The following is a 24,645-nucleotide window of genomic DNA, read 5'->3' on the forward strand; positions in this document are numbered from 1 at the left end:
CCAGCTTGGCGCCTACATGGGTACGCTTCCCAGGAGGTGATGTAGTGACCTACTTCCTTGTGGATCTCTAGCCATCAAAAACTCTATATGGCTGCATGCAGAATTTAGAGGATCTGCCATTGTCTGTGGACAGAGCACTATGGCAGAGCTACAGAGCTTGGGTTTGGTTGGCTCCAGGGGGAACGCAAAGGCTGGGGTGGGGGTCTAGATGCCCATCTGAGACTGAAAGGTGAATACAATAGATAAGAGTGTATGGGGCCATTGGCGGGGCCTGAGCCAAAGGGTCCTGCACCTGACATCCCAACTGAGAGTTGCAAGATCAGGGGCAAGTCACCTTTTCTAGTGATAGTATCTCCTGTGGGTCCAGAGACATAGAAGCTGGCTTCGAGCTACTTCATGAGTTTGCTCATGCGGAAGAGGGCGTTGGCACAATATTTAAGAAATCTAAATTTGGAAAGAAAGACAAATAATTCAATTACATTCAACAGCAATTTAACCATCACCTACTAAACGTAAAGCACCATGTTAGGTACTAGGACTATAAAGAAAAAAAATTCTGATCTCAAGGAGTTTACATTTTAGGGGGGGGGGGCAAGGTGTGGTGGAGGGATGAAACATATATACAAATAAGTATAATACAGGGTAAACTGGTGGAGGGAGAAGGAGCTAACAACTGTGGGATCAGAGAAGGCTTAAAAAAGGAGGTGGTACTGGTGGTGAGCCTTAAAGAAGGAAATTTAATCTGGGAAGTAAGGAAGAGTGTGTTCTAGGCATGAGGGACAGCCTGTGCAAAGTCATGGAGCTGGGAGACTGGAAAGGCAGATTCAGAGAACAGCTGGGAGGAGGGGAAAGAAAAGAAGGAGGAGAAGACAAGGAGGCAGAGGAAGAGCATAGTACTTTAAGGATTACAAAGTGCTTTACAAATTTTATCTCATTTTGTTATCACAACAAACCTGGGAGGGAAGGACTATTATGTTCTCATATTCCTGATGAGGAAACTGAGGCACACAGAGCGGCTAAGTGATTTGCCCAGGGCCAGAGAGCTAGTAAATGTCTGAGGCCAGATTTGAGCTCAGGTCTTCCTTAACGCCAAGTCCATCGCTTTAATCTACTGAGCCACCTAAATGACTCAGAGCGCAGACTGAAGCATTTTTTTTCTCTTTCATTCTCTCTCTTGAATTTTTTAAAAAGGAATTTGGCTAATGCAGAAATTTGTTTTGTATGATTTCATGTTTGCAATACTTTGGTATTTCTTGCCTTCTCAATGGGTGGGGGAGGAGGTGGAGAGGAGGAAGAGAATCTGGAACTAAAAATAAAATCAAACTGAATTTTTAAAAAGGAAAGAAAATAAATTACTAGCCCTGTCTTGTTATCGTCGCTAATCCTGTAAATTGTAAACTCCTTAAGAGCAGGGACTTAAGTTTTTTCCCTTTCTTTGTATATCCAGCACTTAGTACAATTCCTGGCACATAGTAGGCACTTAATAAATGCTTGTCAACTGGCTGACTATTGCTGCTGCTGCCGCCGCCGCTGCTGTTATTGTTCCTGGTACATGCCAGTCTTGTTTTTCTCTTCATGTTTTGTACATACCATCCCAGCTGAGAATACCTGGTCTCTCTGTTTACCTAAGTCCTGCCCTTCCTTCAAGACTTGGCTCAGGTTCTAGCCCCTCCCTGAAGCTTTCCCTGACAAATCCGGGTGTAGGAGACCTTTCTCTGCTGTGTGCCTCTGATTTGGCACTTGGCAGAGCTACCTTATATTATTTATCTCTACATCAAAGATTAAGGGATCTCTGAGGTTCCCTCTGATTCTTGGATGTTAGGATCACAGAGTGTTACAACTGAAAGAGACCTTAGAAATCGTCCAGTCTAATCCCCTCCCTTTGCTACAGATGAATAAATAGTGAGAATAACTAATATTAATAGCAAATATTAATAACAAATATGAATAAAATAATGACAAAAATAACTAAAACATACATAGTGCTTTGAGAATTACAAAGTGCTTTAATCCATTAACTTATCTGAGCCTCACAACTCTATGAGGTCAGTATTATAGGCATTATCATCCACATTTTACAGATGGGGAAACTGAGGCAGAAAGTAGTTTGGTGTCACACTTCAAACCTCTCAGTGTCAGAGTGTCAGAGAAAAGACTCAAACCCAGGTGTTTGCAACTAACACTCTATTCCCCCAATGCCTTACTGGTGTTGCCTTATCAAGATATGCAAAAGATCTATACAAACACAGATTTCAAAAGATTTTGATGGAAATCAAAGAAGACCTGAACAAAGGAGGGCCGTTCCATGCTCATGGCTAGATCCAATAACTGTAACAAAATGTGTCAATATTTTGCAAACTAATTTATAGATTTAACATAGTACCAATCAAAATCTCAATAAGCCACGTCTATAATTTTAGTAATAACAGAATTAATATGGAAAAGTAGACAAGTAAGAATGTTGAAAAATAAAAATATAGGAGTTGCCCTATCAGATTTCAAAATATATTTAAAGAAATTATTCTAAGACTGGGCAGGGACGGGGGAGGGAGAAAGTAGAAGAAAAGAGAAACAGATCAATGGAACAGAATAGAAAATCCAGAAATAAAACCCACTTATATAAGGGGATGATGTTTGATAAATCTAAGCCTAAAATTTACCACAGGAATGGAATCAGCATTCATTAAAAAGTGTTAAAAAATGAATGTAACTACATGGCTCAAAATCAGTTTGGGTGCTTCTCTCACACCATTCATTATAGTGAACTCTCCCTGGATCCATGATTTAAATTGTTGTTTAAATCATTTTAAGAAAAAGAACAAGAAAAGTAAAGAATGTATTCATGCTTTTCTCTTTTTACCTATCTGAAATGATGCAAAGGGGACTAGCAGCACCAAAACAGTACATGTGTAATGGGCATCCCACTTAATTCTGGAATTGGTAGCACAATGTGCAAAGCACTGGACCTGGAGGCAGGAAGACCTGAGTTCAGATCTTATCTCAGACACTCAATACCTGTGTGACCATCCATAAGTTATTTAACCTTTATTTGCCTCAATTTCTTCATCTAAAATGAGGATTATAATGGCACTTCTCAAGCTCGTTGTAAGGATCAAATGAGACAACATATGTAAAGTGCTTTTCAAGTCTTTAAGTGATATATAAACGTTAGCTGTTTTATTTTTATTGTTGATGAGAAATATCATAATATTTGGTTTAAGCCCCTATCCAATGTAGTCTTTACTAACAGGTGAATAAAGGAACCACAAATCAAATAGTAAAGTAATTGAGAAAGACGGGCTACATAAATAACGAGGGAAAAATGAAGCCATAGAAACATGCTGAGCCCCACCCCCTCTGACATACTCAGATAATATGTATCCCATTCACTCATGCTCTCGTAAGGAAAGGAGCACATGCCCAGAAAACTTATCCTCTGCAGTAAGGAAGAGCTGCAGCCTGAGTCCCATGTGCATAATACTCTTGTCTGAGTCTACAGAATTCCATTTCCTATTAGTATTGTCTTGGAACTCCACTGTTTTGGGGTTCTACCTGCTATCTGTTTTTATAAGGGCTGGGACACCTGCTGCCCTGTTCCATCACTCCATTGTAACCATCATTTATTAAAGCTCTGCCTTTTCTATTAATATAACTATTATCTACTGAAACTTTGCCCTCTGCTACTGAAGAAGGATGGAAGGGAGGAAGGAAGGAAGGAAGGAAGGAAGGAAGGAAGGAAGGAAGGAAGGAAGGAAGGAAGGAAGGAAGGAAGGAAGGAAGGAAGGAAGGAAAGAGAGCAGGAAGGAGAGAAGAAAGGAAGGAGAGAGGGAAGGAGGGAAAGAAGGAAGGAAGGAGAGAGGGAAGGAGGGAAAGAAAAAAGGAAAGAGAGTGGGAAGGAAGGAAAGAAGGAAGGAAGGAGAGCAGAAGAGAGGGAAGAGAAGGAAGGAAGGAAGGAAGGAAGGAAGGAAGGAAGGAAGGAAGGAAGGAAGGGAGGGAGGAAGAAGGTATGGGGAAAGAGAAAGAGAGGGAGAGGCAAAGCTAGGAAGGGCAAGAAGCACATCCTGAAGTGGGTTTTCCCAGGAGAGCCTTGAAACCCTGATGCTGGGCCCACACAGGCTAAAGTATTGTGTTACTCTCTGTTCTGTCTCTAGGCATGGACCTGGTTCAGTCCTACTAGAACCTACTCCCTGATTAGGAAGGTTAGTTTCCCTTTCTCAGATTCTACAACTCATTAAGTTTCCCACCTCCATGCCCCAGGGAAAAATTGCTTAAGAGTTAGGTTATAGCTTTTATCTAGGTCTCCCCAAGGGTCAGTTGATAGTAGAAGAGGTACTCAATATGCAATATTAATCAGGTATGGGATAGATAATTTATTTCTACGTACACAAAAAAATATGATGAACACAGAACATCCACAAGTTCAGATTAACAGAGTGAGCTAAATGGAATTCCCTAACTTAACTTATAACAACCGTTACAATTGGCTGAGAGGCTAATATTTAACCTTATTGGAACATAATCAGCTTGTAGTACTACTAATTAGGCATTTTATGTTTCACTTTGGTTCTGTACTATCCCTACAACTCTGCTGGATTAAATGGTCAGGCTTGGGCTAATCCTTTTCTTAATGGCTGACCTCTCCAAAAGTGTTGAAATAGTCACCACCTGGAGAGTGCCAGCCAAGAGACCACCAACTAGAAGTTCTGTTCTTTTATCCAACACATCCCCCTGCCCTCTTGTGCTGGTGATGGGTAGGGAAAGGACTAAGAGGCCACTCAGCATTTACCACACCATCGTAAAACACCAATTCTTTCCAGGGCTGGGCCCCCACATGACAGGAAGCAGCCAGGAAGTTTGTCAACCCCAAAAGGCACAAGCAATGAATCATCATGTCCTTAGAGCCTCTGGAAGATTCCAGGGAAGTTCCAGGTGCCCTCTCTCTAAAGGCCAATTCAGACTCCTCTAGAATTTACCCTCTATTTGTACCCTCCTTGGAACTTCAGAAAACGTAGCCAAGAGTCAAATTGCACTACATACTGCCATCAATATTATGCATTTATCATGCCAGTTTTTAACCCAATTTCTTCTTCAAAAAAATAGTCATCCTGTATTGGATACAGAACTTTGGGCTAGGCCAGGGGTGGGGAACCTGTAGCCTCAAGGCCACGTGTGGCTCTCTAAGTCCTCAAGTGCGGCCCTTTGACTGAATCTAAACTTCACAGAACAAATCCCCTTAATAAAAGGATTTGTTCTGTAAAACTTGGACTTAGTCAAAAGGCTGTACCTGAGGACCTAGAAGACCTCATGTGGCCTTGGGGTTGCAGGATCCCCACTCCTGGGCTAAGCACAGGGAGACACACAAAATTTGGATAAAATACCCTCTAGCCTGAATATGGAGTTTACACTCTAGTAGGAGAGTATAAGACAGATACCTGGGATGCACAATATTACACAGTAAGTGTCTTAGGAAGCATCAGTCTGGTTGTATCATTCCCCTATTCAATAAACTCCAGTAGCTTCCTATTATCATTAGTATAGAATATAAACTCCACTGTTAGGGCATTCGAAGGCCTTCCCAATCTGGTTCTAACCTACCTTTACAGATTTACTGTACATTTCCCCTTCTTATGCAAGCTATAGTCTAGCCAATCTGGCTTTCTTACTGTTCCTCACAAATACATTCCACACACTTTTCTGATCTCCAGGCCTTTGCATTGGTGCTCTCCTCTGCCTACTAGATACCCTCTCCTCAGCTCTGTCTCTTAGAATCCAGTCTCCTTCAAAGCTGAGCTCAAGCTCATTAGCTCTCAAGGTGTTAATGATATTATTTATTTTTTGTGAACTATTCTGTGAAAGCCTCTAATAGGATTTTTAGATAAATAGGTTTAACAAGATGAGGCTAATAGAAGATTTTTTACCCTGTTTGCAAAGTTTAATAAATCCTAGATGAAATGCATATACTGTATCTGGATATATAAATAGGTAAGCGGCTAGATGGCACAGTGGATAGAGCACTGGGCCTGGAGTTTAGGAAGACCTGAGTTCAAATCCAGCCACAGACACACTAGCTGTGTGACTCTGAGCAAATCACTTAACCCTGTTTGCCTCGGTTTCCTCATCTGCAAAATGAGTGGGAAGGAAATGGCAAATCATTCCAGCATCTTTGCCAAGAAAACCCCAAATAGGGTCATGATGGGTCAGATACAACTGAAATGAATGAACAACAAAATATAAATAGGTACTTGCTTGTTGACGTGTAGGGACTCTAGATATGCTGTGCCTTACACAAAGGTGGATTTCTAGATTCTTCTAAAGCTGGAAAGACATTAGAGCTCATATAGTAACAGCCTCATATTTTACAGGTGAGGGAAGTAAATAGAATATTAGCGCTGGAAGTGAACTTAGATCATCTAGTCAAACTGCTTCCATTTTATAGAAGAGGAAAATTGAGGCCCAAGATCACACAAGGTCCTGGCTGTGGATTAACAGAGCTATGACTCCAGCTCTGGGCCTTCTGACTTCAAATCCAGGGCCCCATTAGTGACATGGATGAGAATGGCTGTCCTTCAACTCTGTAGTTAAAAACTCTCGCACACATGGTGAGGGGTTAGATTGGAGCTCTTCCCACGGAGCTGGGCATGGGGTCTGGCCCCTTACCAAAGGCCATGCCCCACCAGAGGCACCTCTTGGGTCTATTGGCTCCTATAACCAAACATGAGTGAGGGGTGTGACAAAGATGACTGCCAACTCGGCTTTGTTTTGAGTGATTCATTTGGAGAATGACGGTTAAATTTTTATTCTCTCATTGGAGTAGGGGATAGTGGAAGGCACAAATTAAATTTTAAAAATAAAAATCAACAAAGAATATTTATACTAGGCTACATTTATTTCAATGTAACTTATTGTTGGGCAGTGGTATTGGTCTGAATTAAAACTCAGCCACTAAACGACACTGCCAAAGAGGAACGGTGAAAATACACTGAACATTCAACTATCCACAGCTCCTCTGTGAATGTTTACCATTTTATTTCTTAAGTATTTTTCAGTGCATTTTTATGAGTCTTTTTTGGTGGAAGAAATAAATAGCTGTCTTAAAACTAATATCCACTGCTTTATACAATGAGTACTCTTTTAGAAAGGACCCATATTAATCTCAGTTGGGGGGACACCCTAGACATCAGCCATATCAAAGCTCTATTTATAGAGTTTTAGAGTTTTCTCTTAGAGTTCTACTCTGGGGGTAGGGGCATAATGAGTTACAGAATGTGGGAAAAGTCTGGCTTGCATCTTTTAAGGAGTCAGGTACCCCCAGGACTGCCAAAGCTATCTTCTTAAAGCACGAGTCTAACCATGTTACCCGCCCCCCTATTTAATCAATTACAATGGACTCCAGGATCAAATATAAACTCTTCTGTTTGGCTTTTTACCCTTCCCAACCCAGCCCCTTCTACCTGGTTATCTTCTACCTTCTTATGCTTCACTCCCTTTCTCATACTCTAAGATCCAGAGGCACTGGCTCCCTTTCTATCTCTCCAAAAAACCACTCCATCTCCCAATCCTTTGCTTTTTGCTGAGTGTCCCCGGCACCTGGAATGTTCTCCTTCCTCACTTCTACTTTGCTTCCCTGTCTTACCTTCTGCAAAAAGCCTTTCCTAGGCCCTTTAAATACCAGTGCACTCCCTCTGAGATTACTGGCAATTGATTATAGGCATACTAGCCTGCATATATGTATGCATATATGCATGTTTATAAAAACCATGTAAATTTTACATATACACACATACACATATATGCACATATGTGTACGTACATAACATACAGAGTTGCAAGTTGTCTCCCCCATCAGAATTTGAGCTCTTAGAAGACAAGAACTGTTTTTGTCTTTCTTTGTAGTCTCAGCATTAAGCTGAATGCCAGGTACACAGTAAATACTTAATAAATGTTTATTGACTTGAGCCCAAAGTGGGAGCCCCCACATGGGAGATGGGTGCTTTCTTGGCCATAGGACAAACGCATGTATCATGTACGTCACTGTCAAAGGTCAAAATCCAGCTAACGTAAAAGAAAAGTAGCTAATGTTAAATTTTGTGAAGGATAAGCAGAAGGTTCTCTGGAAGCCCTAATCATTTCTTAGCCATGAGTGGTGCTTTGCTCAGGGATTACAGCGTTGTAAATTACTGTTGGCTCTTCCAAAATTGAGTATTAGTTCAGCCTCCTTGGCTAATGTAGACATCTTCTGGTTAATGAACCAGGATCTGAACTTTAGCCATAGCCCACGTTCAAGATTAAAAAAAGACTCGAGTTACTTTATTCAAGCCCAGCAGGGCACAACTAACTCTTTCTCTTGTGTGTGTGAAAGGTAAAAAAACAAAGCTCCCTGGATCAAAATCGGGAGACTCAGGTTCTAGTCCCACTTCTCCTAATACCTACCTGTGTGACCTTGGGCAAGCACCTCTGGGGCCTCAGCTTCCATATCTTTAAAATGGTGAAGTTGGACTAGATGATGTTAAATCCCCTCCAGCTTTAACATTCTTGGTTCCATATTCTAAGGATCTTTTTCCAGTACTGACAGTTTACGTTCTATTTTCCATGATCCCTTCCAACTCTGACACTCTGTTCTATATTCTGAGATCCGTTTCAGCTTTGACATTCTCTGTTCTAAGGTCATTCTTGTTTTCATATTCTCTTTTTCTCTCTCTATTATTTTCTCACTCCCTCAACCACCCTTCCAGATTCTCTGAGGCTTTCAGATTTTTATGCAGTTTACTCTGGGGAGTCATTCAGTTACCACTGAAAACATGTTCCTGACTACTTAGTAAGCAAGCTGAGTCTCCATCCTGATTCTCAGTGAGTACAAATTTGGGCTGTGGAAAGTCACAGACAAGCCAGGGAATAAGCAGCTTAATCCTTCCTGTCCCAGAAATGTAGTGGTGCCCCAATAGGGCTCCCTGTGAGAGTCTTCCCAGCTTTGGGGTCAAACCTCTCTCAGTAATGCCCCCTGAATCTCCCTTCTCATAGACAAGTCAGAATCTATACTATGACCTCAGATCACAGTGAGTAGAGGAACAATTTACTTAAAATAGAATGCAAATATGAGAACATTACATTGAAATAATCCCTCCCAAAGCATAGCCACCTCTTCCCACACATATCTGCTGGGGAATCTCTGGTCTCAAGACATCATAGCAGGCTAAAGGCACTCACAGCCACGTGTCAGCACAGGAACGGGGGTGCTTTGTAGAAAACTTGCTCGCATCCCCTGGGCACATCAAGCAGGAAAATGGCTGCAAGGCCTCTCTTCTTCATTTCCATCTGGCACTTTTTGTCCTGGCTCAAATCTTCCTTCTTGGTGCCAGAAACCCTTGGCCCCCTCCAGCAGCTTCCCAGTAGAACCCTCTGGCACAGAAGGTGAAGACAGTCTCAGAAGGTGACCATGTCACAATGAATCCTAGTCTGGTGCAGCAGGAGGGAGAAGGGCACAATAACTACATCCTTGATAAGATGGGATGTAGCTCACAGGACAACCTTGCTGCAATAGCCGTTTGTCTACCTTCCCGCTTCCATCTTCTCTTCCTGCTCAGTCCTGACCTTGGAGCTTCCCCTCCTTCATATTTTCTTGGATAATCCTGTGCTATGGGTACTGAATGTACACCAGAATTAGACACTAATGGCGGCTACTGGAAAACATAGCCATGTCTACTGGGACATGCCTCTTGTATATAAAAGAATTACCAGAGCTTAGACTTCCTCTAGCTATCTTAATGTGGTGTAATGATTCCATAGATTATATAATGATAAAATTTACATGATTCTAGGAAAATATATTTTTAACAGACCCAGTCAATAGTGACCTAGAGGGATCATCTAATGACTAGATGATTCTGTATTCTATTTTGATCAACATCTTTCAATATAATTGATTCCCTTTGCAATCTTAGGTATTTTATTTTATTCATTCAAAAACATTCTGAGAAGGGGTTCTTAGGTCTCACCAATCTGCCAAAGGGGTCCATGAAACAAAAGAGGTTATGAATCCCTGATTCTAGATCAATCCCCTCATTTAATAGATATTGAATAGATTTGGAACTTGATAAGGACTTAAGAAGTTAAATACCTTCCTCAAGGTCACACAGATGTATAAATGTAGCGTAGATGGCAGCCCCAGAGCTCAAACCCAAGTGTTCTGACTTCAGATATGACTGTTGTTCCACTGAATCAACCCTTTCCCCGGTTTCCTGTGAGTTTACTTACATAGCACAGAACCGCGGTTTTTAATTGTTCTTCCATGAATCCCTGGGTTCCACAAAAGTCTAGAGGATTCCACAAAAATAAAAGATCTGTGACGGTGAACAAGTAGAGAGAACAAAGCTGCTGCCATTCTGCTCTCTCAGTTGGCTACTCCCCAGGTGTGTATGCAAACAATGGGGAGGATCTTTAGAGATTGACACTGAAATTGATCAAATGTTGAAAAAGTCAGCTCCTTATTAGACTAGACTGAGTCACTGACTGTGCCCAATAATAAATGATGCCCATGTGAAAGCATCTTGGAAAAACGCATGTAAAGTAACCAAAGTCTTTTATATCCATGGAATTGGTTTATTTCATGATAAATACAATTTTGTACCAACAAACTTCATTAATAAGTAAAATGGCTGAGTTCACATAGAGAAGCTTTTTAAATGTTGAAAAAAACATATTTGATGAGGAAACATTCATCTACAAACTTAATTTGAGTACCATGTCTGAGATATAGAAGAAACATAAATATGTCAATAGATATCTCCAATTAGGGTTCATTTAGAGTGGTCCTGATGTCTGACAAATTACATTGACATTTGTCAATTACAATTTTTTTTAATCATTCCATGGTTCTGAGAAAATGGTAATAGAAATTATAAACACAACACAATCCATCTTAAGGCAAGGCTCAATTTTTTAAAATGAAAATTTATCATAGAATCACTAAATAACAGATTTGGAAGGAACTTCCAAAACTCTCTCATCCACCCCATACCTAAACAAAATCCCCCTTAGAACATACCCTTCAGTGATAAGTTTCTTCGGCTTCCTGAGGCAGCCCATCGTTAGGAAGTTTTCCCTTCCATTAAGCTTAAACCTGCTTCTCTGCAATTTCTACCTAGTTCTCCTATCTGCAGCCAAGCAGAACAAGTTTATTCCTCTTCCATATATAACTTCTCTCTCAAATACTTGAAGAGAGCTATCCTGTGTCTTCTAAGTCCTCTCTTCTTAAGGCACATTCATTTAGCTTTCTCTCTGCCAAATGGAGGACAACTCATAATTTCTTGACTCATTGGACTAAGTCATTTATCCTTCAAAAGTTGGAGGAAGAAATCAGGAAAACTTTTGTTCAGAATCAGATTCTTTTTTTAATAGTATTTTATTTTTTCCATTTACATGTAAAGACAATTTTTACCATTCATTTAAAAAAAATTTTCTCCCTCCCTTCCACCCCTTTCGCATTTCCAAACTGGTAAGTAATTTGATGTAGATTATATATGTGCAATCATGTAAAACATATTTCCATATTAGTCATGTTCTGAAAGAAGAAACAGACCAACAGAAAAAAAATACACAAAAATAAAGTGAAAATAGTCTGCTTTGATCTGCATTCAGACTCTATCAGTTCTTTCTCTGTATGTAGATAGCATTTTCCACAGGATCAGACTCTTGCCAACAAAAAAGGATCAGTAGTTTGAGGTAGAAATGATGGGAAATTTGGAGGAAACTAACTATTACATTTTAGAATGTGCATTTTATTATAAATAAGCATCTTATTTTAACTCTGTGTTTCCCCAAAGCCTGGCAGAGTTTGCCTCTCACAGAAAGGGTTAAATGAGTATTTATAAATAAATGAATCAAACATAAAAAGGAGAGAAGGAAGAGGAAAGAAAATTCAGACATGATCAGATATGTATATTAGATTTGGGGAGAGCTGATTTCAAAAGGTTCAGAAATAGGATAGAAAGAATTCCAGGAACTAAACCTGTGCATAGTAAGTCAGTCCAGCAAAGATAAGAAGCATTAGAAACTGAAATTCCAAAACATAAAGAGAATTTATGTCAACCAATGAGAAAGGGGAGAATTGTCTTAGGAGACTCATGGAAAAAAGAGAGTTTCACTTTCCAACTTAGGCAAGTGTGGAAAAGACAGAAGGACGGGTAACTAAGGATAAGTACAAACACATAGCATAGTATTGTAAGAATTACTCATGTAGGGCTATCTAGCATACACACACACACACATACACACACACACACACACATAGATGTATATATGCACAGAGTGTCCCAAAAGTCACAGGGCAGTTTTGAGCTATTAAAGCTTTTGAGACATGATATTGATATATGTGTGTATGTGTACGTATGTACACATGTATGTGGGTATTAGATGACGTCAAGACCCACCTAGGTTAGGCAGCCTCTCTTCCAAGAGGGAATGAGAGAAGATCTCAGCTTAAACCAAAAGATAAAGAATGATCTCACCCAGAGGAGATCCACTCTCAGCAGTATCAAGAAATCGTAAACCTTAGAAGTCCAGGAATATGATTAGGTTGGCTTCTGTTCATGGCTCTGAGGGCACCAGTCCACTATTCAATAGTCTCTCTCTCTCTCTTTCCCCCCCACCATCTCTCTCCCCCTCATTCCCTCTTCTTCCCTCACCCCCTTTCTCTCTCCATATATCTCCAAAGTTTCTCCCTAAAGTGTCTGTAACACACTGAAGTAAATCCTTTACACAGATATACATCATCATGCTCAGAATTCTCTCAGACAATAAGAAATCGTATCTCCCTCCTATTACAGCAAAGAGCACAGGGCTATTCTCTGCACCCCCCCCCAAAAAAACTGTTCTGGGCTTGGACAGAAGGAAGATTATAGGACTATTATAAGAATAGCTTAAGGGGTAATAAAGCTTAGGATGACCTGAGACTGTCAAGGAATGCTTAGGATAACTGAAGGTTTTGTGGTTTTGTTTGAGGCTTTGGGAAAAAAGGAAGAATCAAAGGACAGAAGCAATGCTTAGGTTGGATGGGACAATGATAAAAGGGAAAAGGCAGAAGTAATTATTTGTTTTTGGTTTTATTTGCCAAAAAAATTTTTACTGGATAGAACAAAATAGAAATGATTAATATGGATTTAAAACCCAAATCAAGTAGGGAGATAGCAAGAAAGCATCTCTCTGCCTTTAGTGAATTCAAGTCACCAAGCCCAGACAAAAACTATGTCCTGGGTATAAAAGGAATTGGCAAATATGATTTCTGAGCAACAGTCAATATTTGAAAGACCAAGGAGGAGTTCTCTTTGCCATGATGACTACCTGAAGTGGAGATAGGCTGCCCAGCTCTTACTCAAGCAGAACCCTGAAGTTTACACCAGACTTAATATTGACTAATTAAATATGAAAAACTACAATAAGTGACATCTCTGTCTTTGTCACAGGACTGAGCAAAAAGTTGACTAGAAGTCCATGGGAAACAGGAATGGAAGCTCCTCAAGTAAATCAAGCATAAGAACAACCAGAGACAGGAAACATAGAACCTTCAAGACCCCATGTTGAGAAACAACAAAAGCACAGAGCTCACTCAAAAAACCCCCGGAATAGCCAGAAAGCCCCAGGATGGGAACACTAGGAGCCCTGGGAAAAGACAACAGGCAACGACCAGTGACCAGTGCCCAGCTATGACAACCAGCGCTCAGACCTGAAAAACCCAGACCCAGGGGCTCTGAGGGACCTGTCACGCTGTCCTGAAACACTGGGGAAGTCCCTGAAGATCCAGTGCTCTGAATCCCGAAAATCCAAGAGGGACCTAACCCTGAGGGTGGAAGTCTGCACAAGAATGCTGAGGACATCAGGCAGGACCAAGAAGGGCAATCCACCCCACCCAAAAGCACAGCAGGGGATGGAGTCTGGCTCTGCCCTAAAAAGCCTCAATTCAGAAATTAAAGCTGGAGAGATGAGTAAATCAGAGAAAACACCATTCAGTATGGCAACTCTGGCTCTGCACTGGCTGCAAGTAGAAACTCGAAGAAAAAAATGGATTTTCCCCAAGAACTATATGAAGACCTAGAAAAAATGAAGTAAGAGATTTTTGAAATGCAATAAAAGGTAAGGTAAAATGAAATAAAAGGTAAGAAGCAGAAAGAGAGGAAGTTGCTTAGAAGAGGAAGTAGTAAATTTTACTCAAGTAATGAATTCCCTGAAATCTATAATAGACCAACCAGATATTTCATATCCATGAAATAGCAAGAAATATTAAAATAAAATAAAAAGATGAAAAAATAGAAGAAAATGTAAAGTATTTGACATCACAAACAACTGATCTGGAAAATTCATCAAGGAGAAAGCATTTAAGAATCACTGAACTCCCTAAAAGCTATGGGGAAAAAACCTGAATACTATATTTCAAGAAATCATAAATGAAAATTGTCCAGCTCTACTAGAACAGAAGAACAAAGAAAAGCTAGAAAGAATACACCAATTGCCTCCTGAAAGGAACCCCTAAATAAAAAGCCCCAAGAATATCATAGCAAAATCCAGAATTCCCATATCAAAAAAAAAGTACTGCAAGCATACAGAAAGAAACTGTCTAAGTGCCAATGAATCACACTCAAGATCACACCAAACCTTCTAAAAACAAGACATCTTGGAATATAATATTCCCAAAGGCAAAAGACATATAAATATAGGCTTACAATAAAAAATAACTTACCCTAGAAAGTTGAGTATAATTGGGGGAAGTGTGGGAGAGGGAGGAAATAGACCTTTAATGGAATCTAGAGGACTTTAAAGAATGATTAATGAAAAGCCCAGAGCTGAGTAGAAACTTTGAAATACATAGGAGTCCAAAAAATGTAAACTCATTTGAGCAATTGAAAGGAACTATAGGGTAATGTAGTGCTAACATTCTAATGGAGGAAAAGAAACAAGTGTCCTTTCAGTCATAACTTTAACGTCATCTAAGGGTATCGAGGGAGTTTAATAAGAAAAACAGAAGGAGGATGGTAGGAGGGGATTGGTTCTGTTCTGAGGGTTTTCAAAAGAGAAATAGATGGATAATTTTGAAATTACCATGTAGAATTTATTATATACTTTTTAAAAAAGTAAGCAGTAAAAAATGGAAATTTATGGTTTCATATATAATCTTGTTATGTACTATAGTGTATACAGAATTGCTTCTCTTTGGGGGGTTTAATTTCATAATTCAAATTTTTGTTAAAAAGATGGTGAAAGATAGAAGATGTGCCCCAGAATCAGAGAAAATATTGTCCTGATTTTCAAGAAGAAGAAGAAGAAGGAGGAGGAGGAGGAGGAGGAGGAGGAGAAGGAGGAGGAGGAGGAGGAGAAGGAGGAGGAGGAGGAGGAAGAGGAGGAGGAGGAGGAGGGGGGGGGAGGAGGAGGAGGAGGGGGAGGAGGAGGAGGAGGAGGAAAGTGAAGTTTGCAAACTATAGGCCAATGAGATTGATGTTGATTCCTGGCTAATTGTAGAACACATCATAGTCCTTATTGTTGTTGTTTGTCCTTCCTTCTAGAAAAGGACCAATGACATCAGGAGGGTGATGTTGGATTGGATTTAAGTGAGGTGGGACTGTGCAAAATAATCAGTCTCATTCTCTCCTCCAGCATCTTCTGAGTCCAGTGGCAAGACAAAGGTCAGGACATCTGGAGATGACCCTAGATGCAGTGGTAGACCTTGGCTTTTTTAAGCTAAGATCTTTCCCAGGTCTCAGTTTATCTGAGGCAACACCTATTCAGTGAATTAAGGCTAGGTAAGAAGCAAGGTAAAAGATGACCTAGTTTGCCTACTCAAAAAAATATGTGTGTGTGTGTGTGTGTGTGTGTGTGTGTGTGTGTGTGTACATATATATATCAAACTGGGAGAGGAAGACCCTCAGTGTTTCTGTCCAGAACAGAAACAATTGCTATTTACACTCACTCTGAGCCATTAAAACCCAAACAATGACCAAGTGAGGCTCGGGCTGGGATCTATTAATGGCCAATCAGTGGAAGCCAGAGTGATTTGGGTTTAAGGCATGGTCAAGTAGCTCCATTTGAATCCCAATAGGCTTTATCAAAGTATGGTTTTCCAGCGTTCTATTTCAAGAAATTATAAATGAGAACACATTATTAAAAGGTTAGTAAACAACTATAAAGGAAAATGATAATCACAAAGCATCAATAAGGCTTCCTCAAGAATAAGCCATGACACATTAACCTCATTTCCTTTTTTGACACAGTCAGTAGGCAAGTGAGTTGAGGACTTGAATTCAAAGCCCACCTCTAATACTACTTGTATAATCTTAGGCAAGTCACTTGGGTCTCAGTTTCATCATTTGTGAATTGAGAGGGGGCAGACTAGATGGCCTCTAAGTGTCCTTCTAGATCTACGATCTTCCTTCCTCAACATCTTGAAGAATGAAGCTACCATCAAGGCAAGCCAAGAATGTTATCCATTGCTCTGCTTCTGGCAAAGAAAGAGTTCCAACAGCTCTTTCTCATAATTGAAGTTGTCCATTCCTATAATATTCTACCTCCATGCTAGGTTTATGATCTCTTTTCTGACCTACTCTTACACTTCCTCTTTCTGCCCAGGTGGGCTTCAGTATACTCCCACAACAATATCATTTTTGTTTCTCTTTCTGGTGAGCCTTAACTACAGTATCTTTCCAAAGCTTCCCCTCTCCAATTCCTGAATTTCCTCATGAGTTTGTCTTCTTAATATACAATGCTACTCTGTCTTCCCATTGATTTATTTTGTGTCTTTGGAATAAGGTGGCTTGGTGGCTTAGTGGATAGAGCCCTGGGCCTGGAGTCAGGGAGATATGAGTTCAAGACACTGAGTTCAGACACTTACTAGCTGTGTGACCCCAGGCAAGCCATTTAACCTCTGTTGGCCTTAATCCATGGGAGAAGGAAATGGCAAACAACTCCAGTATCTTTGCCAAAAAAAAACCCATGGAGAGAGTCCATGTACTACAGTCCACAGGTTCACAAAAAGTTGGATATGACTGAACAACAAATACTCCTCCATAGCCCTATTCCATTCATGAGCCCCATCCCACCAAATCTCAATTATACCTAGGTATTCATATTGGCCACTTTACATTAAATGTGTAATCCACCTTCTTTCTGACTCATATTCCATGCATTTTCTATAGTCTTTTGAGACCAGGGATTTTATTGCTGTTCCTCTCTTGGTTATCATCTCCCATGAATTACTGGGACTCTCAACTGCTATTTTTCTGCCTACATTGTCCCTGCTACTCTCCATGGTAACTGGTTTGACCAACATATGCAGGCAATTGTCTCCCCCTGTCCTCCCCTTTCAGTTTAAAGCCCTCTTGTTCAGATTTCCAAGATTCTAGTCAAATATATTCTTATCAATCCTCATCAATTTGCATTTCACTCCTGGCCAAATGACCATCATTCCAATATTTTGAAATCATAGCTCTTATGTTTTTCCCTTTGATGCTTATGTTGTCAAGGAGGAGAAAGCCTGAGGAAGGAAGGAAGAAAAAGGCATCTATTAAGTCTCACTGTATGACAGGCACTAGTAACATCCAGAGCATGGAAATACAAAAAGCAGCCAGTCCTTACCCTCAAGGACCTTATATTTTAATGAGGGAGAATGAATGAATGAATGAATGAATGGAAAAAAGTATTCATTAAGTGTTTATTAAGCGTTCAGGTGAATGGTGTGGCCTAGGAAAGGTGTCTGGAGTAGAACCATTGGGCAATCAATTGACATGCCCTTTCAATAAACAATAGTAGCCATGCTTAGATTACATTTCCGAAAAAAAGAAATGGAAAAGGAAGAAAGGGGAAAGAAGAGAACCTGCACTTTAGTAGGAAAATGTCCAAGGTGGAAGAGCCAGTTCTGTTCTGAGGCCAAGTAGCTATAATGAGGCCTCAGCACATGGACAGCCCAGACCCAGAGCAGGCCTGCCAAAACTCCTCCAAGGCATGCATGATCTCTGAAGAGTGTGCAGGACACAGCAGCAATGGAAGCAAGTCAGAATCCCCCCACCCTCATGCGCAGTAGTTTGGCAAAATTAAGGAGACCCTCAATCATGCCACAGGAAGCAGATCTACTCGGGGGTCTGGTGGCACAGTGGAAAGGAAGTAGAACTTGGAATTGAGAAGAGTCGAGTTTGAATCCTGCCTCAGATATACCCCTAGCTGTATGATCCTGGGCAAGTTCCCGTCAAGTTTTCTCATCTGTAATACGGGCATAATATAATAGCACTTACCACGGAGGATCAAATGAGTTATTATATGTAAAGCACTTTGCAAACCTTAAAGAGCCATATAAACGCTAGCTATCATTGTTGTTAACAAGAAATCGACCAACTGCTGCTTCCGTACCTTTGCCAGGGAAGCTCCAACCACCACTGCTTTTTGCTTGATTCTGGTTTTGGTTGTATCATGCCTCATTCAGGAGAGTGCTGGTATGTTTAACAACCAGCACTCTGAAAATGTACACGGAACACTTTTAATATTGTTTAATGTTTAAATATAATAATGTAATATTATTTCATGTTGACACTTTCTCCATCACTTTAAGTCTAGAAAATCAACAAAACAATAAATCGAGCCCTGATTTGTAGCTGTCAATTTCAGATCTGTAAATGCTCACACTGCAAATGTAACAGTCTGCTGGGGAGAGCCTCAGTCTCCCCATCTGCTGCATGACTTTGTGGAGACTTGCGTCCAAGAGATCTGGGTATGAATCCAATATCTGACACTTACTAGTTATGTATTCCTGGGCAAGTCACTTAACCTTTGTGAGCCTTGGCTTCTTCATCTGTAAAACGGAGCTAGTAATATTGCTCTGCCTAGGAGTTATGGTAAGGAGGGTGTTTATCTACTTTAAACCACTGTGCAAATATGAGCTCTCTACCGGGGCTACAATGTTTCCATGGAGAAGCCACTTTACATACTTCAGTTAGGAATCCAAGAGTCACGGTAGAGCGTTGGACCTGGAGTCTGGAAGACCTGAGTTCAAAACCAAGCTTGGACACTTACTAGCTATGTGACTCTGGTCAAGTCACTTCACCTTGTTCAGCCTCAGTTTCCTCATCTGTGAAATAAGGTTAATTATAGCACCTGCTTCATCACAGGGTTATTGCGAGCATCATAGGAGAAAATACTTACGAACCTTACAGTATTATATAAATGCTGACTCTGAAAAACTATAAAGTGCCATAGAAATGAGACTTCTTGTTGTTATCAATATCGGTGTGGGCCCCAAGAGCTAGGGGAAATGAGAGAGAAGCCTTTGAGAGCTGTGATAGTGGTGGGTCTGCATCCTGTGACCAGTGAGTGTAGAATTGGGCTGTTGTGTGTTTATGAAGTTCCAGGTTTCATCAGCCTCACAGTTCAGTCACGGGACTTGGAGTAAGGGGTGCTGCTGAGGCAACAACTCTTTGGGTGGTGAGGTTGCGACATTGTCCCTTAGGCAGCTTGCACGCCCAAGTTAGGGGTGTGCCTAACCAGCTTATGAGGGCCTGAAGCTGGAAGTACCTACCTAGTTAATTGGTAGGTCAGCGATGACAGAGCACTCAGCATCACGAGCCTTTCATCTCCAGGCACCACTGGACTCCTGCTTGCACCAGCCACCATATCCTGGCTCCTTACCACGTGCCCACAATTTCCTCCTTCCCTTCACTGAGTGGTTTATCTTTTTTCCCCCACTTAATAGTATTTTATTTTTTCCAATCACATGTAAAGATAGTTTTCAACATTCACTTTTATAAGATTTTGAGTTCCAAATTTTTTTCCTTCCCTCTCTCCCTCCCCTCTCTCTCCCCAAGACAGCATGAATTCTGATAAAGTCTATAAATGTACAGTCATATTAAACATATTTCCACATTAGTCAGGTTGTGACAGAAGAATCAGAACAAAAGGAGAAAGCCATGAGAAAGAAAAAAAAGAGAAATAGTATGCTTTGCTCTTGAGAGGTTCATCTTTAAAGCATACAAAACTGGGCTTCTTTCTAGCTTGAGCGCAGGTTGCCACTGCCTCTTCTAAACCTTCTTCCCACTTCCCCAGATGTTGGTGCACTCTCCCCCCTCAAACTGCCTTATCTAAACATCTGCGTATTTGTTGTCTCCCACTACACTACCCCAGAGTAACCTAAGCTTCTCTATGTCAAGGAATGTTTCTTTAGTGTTCTTCCTGACCCTGTATTGCCATGGGACCAAGGGCTGGAGCTAAGAACCAAAGGCTAAAATCTCCCTGAAACTATCAATCAGGAAGAGGGAACAAGGTGGATCTGTGGAACAAGAAGGCAGAAGTTCATACCAATAACGCTGCAGACGTCACCAGCCCTGCTGCCCGTCTGAGGCTTCCTGAAACCAGCCTATAAAAAGGCAAGGTAGCCCAGGGTCCTGGGCTGGTGTTTCTAAGGCGCCTTTTACACTGCCAAGCTGATTGTGTTGCCAGGAGAGAGAGGAAGAATGCAAGATGAAACACCTGTGTGGCAGAACACCCCAACTGGGGAGTCTGGTTACCCCGGTGGCCTCCCCTTGGGTTTGCATCCGCCTGTGTTGTAGTCTAACCGCCTCGCTAAATAGGTGTTGTTTGATTGACAAAGCCTGCATACAAGGGAGAACAATTTAGCTGGCCCAAATTATTTTGTTTGTGCATCAATCCTAAAGACTAAAATATTAATTTGTGTAAATAATTCTTTATGCCTGGAGCAAAGGTGTTGCCCTATGAAAGGACTCGATGAATTTAGTTCCCTGGGATTAAATGCACAGAGCTTCACTGCTCTCCTCTAGCCTACCCACCCTCTGAGCCACCCTTTCATCTGGGAGACTCTGACTTCCTCCATGAAGCTTTCCCTGACTTCTACAAAAAGACAGCATCCCTTCCAAGATTCTAAGATGCTTTCATTCCCTTCTTTTCTGATCTCCTTCTCATAACTCCCATGACACCTCTAGTCTAAACCACACAATTTAGCACTTGACCTTGGTCATAACTGACATTCACACAGGATTTTATGAGTTACAGAGCATTTTTCAGATATTGTGTCATCTAATCCTCACCGTAGCCCTTTCAGATAGGGCTAAGGTGTAAGTTTAATTTTCCCCATTTTACAGGGAAAGAAATTGAGTTCCAGAGGGGTAAAAAGACTTGCCTCAGGTTTCATAAGCCAGTATTAGAGGCAGGATTTGAATTCAGATCTCCAGACTCCGATGTCACTGCTCATTCCACTGGACCACAACTATCTCTATTTTGTAGTTTTCATTACCCACGTGTTAATCTTCTGAAAAAAATTGTAAGCCCTTTGAGGAGTCATGTAATATGGCTCTGCCCTCTTGACCCATCTCACAGGGAAAGAACTTGGCCAAGGTCACACAGTCATTTAGTTAGTAGCAAAGATAGGCCCAGAACTCTGGTTTTCTGCCTCTCAGGACAATGTTTGTTTGGTTTTTCCCCATGTTGCTACATTGTTTCACTGGACATAGCAAACTGAGCACCCACCCTAGTGATCAACCCCTGGCATAGAAACTTTGTGGTTGCTCAGTCTATCCAATTCTTTGTGACCTCTTTTGGGGTTTTCTCAGCAATTTCCTTCTCCAGCTTATTTTCAGATGAGGAAAGGCGGCGAAGATGGTAACGTGACTTGCCCAGGGGCACATAGCAAGTAAATGTCTGAGGTCTGATTTGAACTCAGGAAGGTGAGTTCTATCCACCATGCCACCTTGCTGTTCCAGCAAAGACCCAAAAGAGGACAAAAAGCTACTCTCTTCTGTCACTGCTTTCTCCTGCCTTAGTCAACCACTCCTCAGATATTTTTGGAGACTGTGGTTTTTCCTACCAATACAGCCTTAATTAGCCAACCCTGTGCCTGGGACAAATAAAGTTGGGAGAAAGGAGGAACAGACATCACTGTGGCTCAGAGAAGAGTCTCAAGGCACTAAGGCACAAGGAGAAGGGGGCAGAATACTGCCAGAGTGGGTGCCCTGCCCAGGAAGGGGGAAAGGAGGACAGCTCCAGTGGCGGGGGGAAAATGCAGGAGCAGCTCTTCCAGGCAAGAAGTATGAGCTTCTCCTTACTGCGCTACCATCTTGGAGCACTAGGGCAATTCCCCATTGGTCCTGGGCTCGTTACCAAACTGGCTGAAAGTTTCAAGTTTCTTTACAACTTCACCCACCTCATGTGACCATCTGGAGCTTCTAAATTTGCCATCCTGGGTCTCCGGCTCACCTGGCAGTATCACTCCTCCTCAGGCACTCCTCCCTTGACCCGTTTGATTAAATTTGTATCAGGATTTCTCTTGTTCCTTCTGGCAAAGGGCAAAGGAGAAGAGAGGAGCAAACGAGAGATGGAGGAGAGGGACTGCAGGTGATGCTGACAGGTAGGAAGGGTGCATTGACAAAGCATTTTGCAATCTTGAAAGCACTAAGTAATTGAAGATTCTTACTGTGGATGATAACATTTGGCAGCAGAGGACCTTGGTGGGTATCCTGCTTCTGTTTCTTCTTGTCCATGCAACATTGAACAAGTCATTTGATTTCTCTAGGTTTTATTTTCTTCACCTACAAAATGGGAGAACTAGATGGTCCTCTTTTAAACTTTCAGTTCTAGGATGAAAAATGTACAGAGCTTATTCTTTGAGTTCCATGGGTGACTGCTAGAAAATCCTAGAAGCCTAGTGGGGCAGTGGATAGATTGTGGTTGTGGTTTGTCCTTCGTTCTTGAAGAGGACCATGACATCAGGAAGGCAATGCCATGATATGCAAGTGAATTGGATTTAAGGGAGGGAGGGCTGTGAAAAGTTACCAGCCTGGCTTTCTCCTCCGGAGCCATCTGGGTCCAGTGGCCAGAGATAGATCAAGACAACTGGAGTTGGCCCAGGATGCATTGGGAGACCTTGGCCTTTTTAAGCTAAGGTCTTTCTGAGGTCTCACTTTGAGTGAGATAACATTCAGTGAATAGGCCTGTTTAAGAAATGAGTCAAGGCTGTTATGAAAACATGTTAAGTATGAAGGTATATGTAGAACCTACATGGGATTGCATGCTGTCTTGGGTGGGGAGGGGGAAGGTGTGGGAGGAGGAGAAAATTTGAAACTCAAAAACTTGAGGAACTGAATATTGCAAACTAAAACTAAAAATAAATAAATTTTTAAAAAAAAGATGAGTTAAGGGAGCCAATGGCACTACAGTCAGGAAGGCCAGAGTTCAAATCCTGCCTCAGAAACTTACTAACTGTGCGACCCTTAGCAAGTCACTTGACCACTGCCTGCCCCAGTTCCCTCAACTGTAAAAAGGGGATAATAGCAGCACCTACCTCAGGTTTGTTATGAGGACCAAATGAGATAATATTTGTAAATGTGCCAAGCACGGTGCCTAGCATATAAATGTTAGCTATTAGTATTATCAGAGTTGAGTCCACTATCATCTTGAAATGTTTCACACATATAAATATACTTGTACATATGTAAATACATACTCAAATTCAACACATACAAAATTGAACTCATTCTCTCTGGCAGTTAGGTGGTACAGTGGATAGAGTGCTGCATTTAGACCTGAGTTCAAGTCCTGTCTCAGACACTTAGCTAGCTGTGCAAACCTGGGAAATTCACTGAGCCTCTCTCAGCCTCAGTTTCCTTATCTGTCATGTCGATAATAACAGATAATAACAACAACCCTGTCTCAGAGGGGTGTTGGGTGGATATGTATACTATAAGTAAAGTATGTGTATATAAATATAGTATATAAACTATATAATATGGTATATAAACTGTATGCAAAATGCTTTGCAAACCCTAAAATGCTATATAAAGGCTAGCTATTCTTATATTTCCTCCCAAACCTTTCCTTCTTCCAAACCTTCCTATTTTTATCAAAGGCTCCACCATCCTTAAAGACTCCCAAGTTTGTAACTTCAGCATTCTCCTCCACGCCTCCCTCTTCTTCACCTCACATATCCAACCAGTTTCCAAATCTTGTCCTTTCTACCTCCACAAAGCCTCTGGCATCCAACCTCTTCTCTTCATTCATTCAGCTCCCACCTTAGTTCAGGTCCTCATCCCCTTTCACCCCTGCCTCACCATTTTAGAGCACGAGGACAGTGTCCCATTGATCCTGAGCTGCTCACAGAGCTGTCTGCAAGTTCCAAGTTTCTTTATAACTTCATTGGTACATGTGGTTGGCACACCTACTACACCCTCTTCTAACAGCCTCCCAATTGGCCTCCTTGCCTCAAGTCTCTCCTCACTCCAATTCATCCTACACACTGCTGCCAAAATGATTTTCCTTAAGCACAAATATGATCATGTCACTATCTTATTTGGTCAATTCCAGTGGCCCCCTTTTGCCTCTGGGATAAACTAGAAACTCCTCTGTTTAGCTTTGAGTGCTCTTTACAACCTGGACCCAACCTATCTTTCCAACATCATTGGACATTACTGCCTCTGCATACACTGATCCTGCCAAACTGGCCTTCTCTCTGTTCCTCATGCATGAGCTCCCATTTCCGTATCTTTGAACAAGCCTGGGACACACTCCCTTTTTACCTCTTCTTCATAAAGACCCTCCCTTCTTTTGAGACACAGTTCAAGTACCATCTTCTGTATGAAGCCTTTCCTGCCCTGCCTCAAACACTGGTGCCCTTCC

The sequence above is a fragment of the Trichosurus vulpecula genome, chromosome 3 (genome assembly GCF_011100635.1).
Source record: "Trichosurus vulpecula isolate mTriVul1 chromosome 3, mTriVul1.pri, whole genome shotgun sequence".
Taxonomy (NCBI): Eukaryota; Metazoa; Chordata; class Mammalia; order Diprotodontia; family Phalangeridae; genus Trichosurus; species Trichosurus vulpecula.